The sequence below is a fragment of the Nomia melanderi genome, unplaced genomic scaffold, assembly GCF_051020985.1.
Source record: "Nomia melanderi isolate GNS246 unplaced genomic scaffold, iyNomMela1 scaffold0320, whole genome shotgun sequence".
NCBI lineage: Eukaryota > Metazoa > Arthropoda > Insecta > Hymenoptera > Halictidae > Nomia > Nomia melanderi.
In genome coordinates, this window is record NW_027475435.1 from 37,501 (window position 1) to 42,500 (window position 5,000).

A 5,000-nucleotide genomic window follows, 5' to 3' on the forward strand; every position below is an offset into this window, starting at 1 on the left:
ATTTCAATGTTTAATCCATGCGTAAACATGACGTTTATTAACGTTTTTAACGTTAAAAAAAATTACAAAAATTTATTTTTCGGAAAAAATGGAAAAAACCGATTCGTCGGAGCGAGGTGTCCAGCCCGTGCGGTAATTCCAGCAGGCGAATCGGACTTCCCGAAATTTTTCTAAGTCCCACGGTCGACACCAACTTTTTTAATAAGCGTTTTAAAATTATTTCAATGTTTAATCCATGCGTAAACATGACGTTTATTAACGTTTTTAACATTAAAAAAAATTACAAAAATTTATTTTTCGGAAAAAATGGAAAAAACCGATTCGTCGGAGCGAGCTGTCCAGGCCGTGCGGTAATTCCAGCAGGCGAATCGGACTTCCCGAAATTTTTCTAAGTCCCACGGTCGACACCAACTTTTTTAATAAGCGTTTTAAAATTATTTCAATGTTTAATCCATGCGTAAACATGACGTTTATTAACGTTTTTAACGTTAAAAAAAATTACAAAAATTTATTTTTCGGAAAAAATGGAAAAAACCGATTCGTCGGAGCGAGCTGTCCAGCCCGTGCGGTAATTCCAGCAGGCGAATCGGACTTCCCGAAATTTTTCTAAGTCCCACGGTCGACACCAACTTTTTTAATAAGCGTTTTAAAATTATTTCAATGTTTAATCCATGCGTAAACATGACGTTTATTAACGTTTTTAACGTTAAAAAAAATTACAAAAATTTATTTTTCGGAAAAAATGGAAAAAACCGATTCGTCGGAGCGAGGTGTCCAGCCCGTGCGGTAATTCCAGCAGGCGAATCGGACTTCCCGAAATTTTTCTAAGTCCCACGGTCGACACCAACTTTTTTAATAAGCGTTTTAAAATTATTTCAATGTTTAATCCATGCGTAAACATGACGTTTATTAACGTTTTTAACATTAAAAAAAATTACAAAAATTTATTTTTCGGAAAAAATGGAAAAAACCGATTCGTCGGAGCGAGGTGTCCAGCCCGTGCGGTAATTCCAGCAGGCGAATCGGACTTCCCGAAATTTTTCTAAGTCCCACGGTCGACACCAACTTTTTTAATAAGCGTTTTAAAATTATTTCAATGTTTAATCCATGCGTAAACATGACGTTTATTAACGTTTTTAACGTTAAAAAAAATTACAAAAATTTATTTTTCGGAAAAAATGGAAAAAACCGATTCGTCGGAGCGAGGTGTCCAGCCCGTGCGGTAATTCCAGCAGGCGATCCGGGGTACTCGAAATTTTTCTAAGTCCCGACGGTCAAGAGTAAACTTTTTCATCACATATTTCAAAATTTTTTTAATGTTTAATCCACGCATAAAAACGCAGTTTATTAACGTTTTTAACGTTGAGAAAATTGACAAAAATTTTTTTTTCACTGAAAATGGAAAAAATGTATCGGTCGATGCGGGCTATCCAGGCCGTGCGGTAATTCCAGCAGGCGATCCGGGGTACTCGAAATTTTTCTAAGTCCCGACGGTCAAGAGTAAACTTTTTCATCACATATTTCAAAATTTTTTTAATGTTTAATCCACGCATAAAAACGCAGTTTATTAACGTTTTTAACGTTGAGAAAATTGACAAAAATTTTTTTTTCACTGAAAATGGAAAAAATGTATCGGTCGATGCGGGCTATCCAGGCCGTGCGGTAATTCCAGCAGGCGATCCGGGGTACTCGAAATTTTTCTAAGTCCCGACGGTCAAGAGTAAACTTTTTCATCACATATTTCAAAATTTTTTTAATGTTTAATCCACGCATAAAAACGCAGTTTATTAACGTTTTTAACGTTGAGAAAATTGACAAAAATTTTTTTTTCACTGAAAATGGAAAAAATGTATCGGTCGATGCGGGCTGTCCAGGCCGTGCGGTAATTCCAGCAGGCGATCCGAGGTACTCGAAATTTTTCTAAGTCCGAACGGTCAAGAGTAAACTTTTTCATCACATATTTCAAAATTTTTTTAATGTTTAATCCACGCATAAAAACGCAGTTTATTAACGTTTTTAACGTTGAGAAAATTGACAAAAATTTTTTTTTCACTGAAAATGGAAAAAATGTATCGGTCGATGCGAGCTGTCCAGGCCGTGCGGTAATTCCAGCAGGCGAATCGGACTTCCCGAAATTTTTCTAAGTCCCACGGTCAAGAGTAAACTTTTTTAATAAGCGTTTTAAAATTATTTCAATGTTTAATCCATGCGTAAACATGATGTTTATTAACGTTTTTAACATTAAAAAAAATTACAAAAATTTATTTTTCAAAAAAAATGGAAAAAACCGATTCGTCGGAGCGAGGTGTCCAGCCCGTGCGGTAATTCCAGCAGGCGAATCGGACTTCCCGAAATTTTTCTAAGTCCCACGGTCGACACCAACTTTTTTAATAAGCGTTTTAAAATTATTTCAATGTTTAATCCATGCGTAAACATGACGTTTATTAACGTTTTTAACGTTAAAAAAAATTACAAAAATTTATTTTTCGGAAAAAATGGAAAAAACCGATTCGTCGGAGCGAGCTGTCCAGCCCGTGCGGTAATTCCAGCAGGCGAATCGGACTTCCCGAAATTTTTCTAAGTCCCACGGTCGACACCAACTTTTTTAATAAGCGTTTTAAAATTATTTCAATGTTTAATCCATGCGTAAACATGACGTTTATTAACGTTTTTAACGTTAAAAAAAATTACAAAAATTTATTTTTCGGAAAAAATGGAAAAAACCGATTCGTCGGAGCGAGGTGTCCAGCCCGTGCGGTAATTCCAGCAGGCGAATCGGACTTCCCGAAATTTTTCTAAGTCCCACGGTCAAGAGTAAACTTTTTTAATAAGCGTTTTAAAATTATTTCAATGTTTAATCCATGCGTAAACATGATGTTTATTAACGTTTTTAACATTAAAAAAAATTACAAAAATTTATTTTTCAAAAAAAATGGAAAAAACCGATTCGTCGGAGCGAGGTGTCCAGCCCGTGCGGTAATTCCAGCAGGCGAATCGGACTTCCCGAAATTTTTCTAAGTCCCACGGTCGACACCAACTTTTTTAATAAGCGTTTTAAAATTATTTCAATGTTTAATCCATGCGTAAACATGACGTTTATTAACGTTTTTAACATTAAAAAAAATTACAAAAATTTATTTTTCGGAAAAAATGGAAAAAACCGATTCGTCGGAGCGAGCTGTCCAGGCCGTGCGGTAATTCCAGCAGGCGAATCGGACTTCCCGAAATTTTTCTAAGTCCCACGGTCGACACCAACTTTTTTAATAAGCGTTTTAAAATTATTTCAATGTTTAATCCATGCGTAAACATGACGTTTATTAACGTTTTTGACATTAAAAAAAATTACAAAAATTTATTTTTCGGAAAAAATGGAAAAAACCGATTCGTCGGAGCGTGCTGTCCAGGCCGTGCGGTAATGCCAGCAGGCGATCCGGGGTACTCGAAATTTTTCTAAGTCCCGACGGTCAAGAGTAAACTTTTTCATCACATATTTCAAAATTTTTTTAATGTTTAATCCACGCATAAAAACGCAGTTTATTAACGTTTTTAACGTTGAGAAAATTGACAAAAATTTTTTTTTCACTGAAAATGGAAAAAATGTATCGGTCGATGCGGGCTATCCAGGCCGTGCGGTAATTCCAGCAGGCGATCCGGGGTACTCGAAATTTTTCTAAGTCCCGACGGTCAAGAGTAAACTTTTTCATCACATATTTCAAAATTTTTTTAATGTTTAATCCACGCATAAAAACGCAGTTTATTAACGTTTTTAACGTTGAGAAAATTGACAAAAATTTTTTTTTCACTGAAAATGGAAAAAATGTATCGGTCGATGCGAGCTGTCCAGGCCGTGCGGTAATTCCAGCCGGCGATCCGAGGTACTCGAAATTTTTCTAAGTCCGAACGGTCAAGAGTAAACTTTTTCATCACATATTTCAAAATTTTTTCAATGTTTAATCCACTCATAAAAACGCAGTTTATTAACGTTTTTAACGTTGAGAAAATTGACAAAAATTTTTTTTTCACTGAAAATGGAAAAAATGTATCGGTCGATGCGGGCTGTCCAGGCCGTGCGGTAATTCCAGCAGGCGATCCGGGGTACTCGAAATTTTTCTAAGTCCGAACGGTCAAGAATAAACTTTTTTATTACATGTTTTAAAAATTTTTCAATGCTTAATCCGTGCATAAGAGTGCAGTTTATTAACGTTTTTAAGGTTGAAAAAATTGACAAAAATTTTTTTTTCTCTGAAAATGAAAAAAATGTATCGGTCGAAGCGGGCTGTCCAGGCCGCGCGGTAATGCCAGCAGGTCGAACGGGGCGACCCGAAATTTTTCTAAGTCCCTGCGGTCAAGAATAAACTTTTTTATTATGCGTTTTAAAATTTTTTCGGCGCTTAATCCATGGATAAAAAGGCAGCCCGAACACGTTTTTAACGTTGAAAAAATTGACCAAAATTTTTTTTTCACAAAAACTGCGAAAAACAGATCGACCGAATCTACTTTTCTCCGTCTCGCGGTAAGTCCAACCGGCCAAACCGGCTGACTCGAAATTTTTCCAAGTCCCAACGGTCAGGAATAAAATTTTTCAAAATTCGGTTTAAAAATTTTCCAACGCTTAAGTCGTGTACGAATAACGATGAAAAAATGTACAAAATTTTTTTTTATCTCGTTATTTTTCAAAGTTCCAGCGGCGTATTGCTTTTCAACTGAGCGAAAAAAAACGGAGAAACGAACGAAAGAGGAGAAAAATTTTTTCCTCTCTGTCGTTCGTTCCTCCAAGTTTCGCTCGAGCGCGCCGATTTCAAAGTTCCAGCGGCGTATTGCTTTTCATCGGAGCGAAAAAAAAATGGAGAAACGAACGAAAGAGAAGAAAATTTTCTTCCTCTCTATCGTTCGTTCCTCCAAGTTTCGCTCGAGCGCGCCGATTTCAAAGTTCCAGCGGCGTATTGCTTTTCATCGGAGCGAAAAAAAAATGGAGAAACGAACGCGAAAGAGAAGAAAAG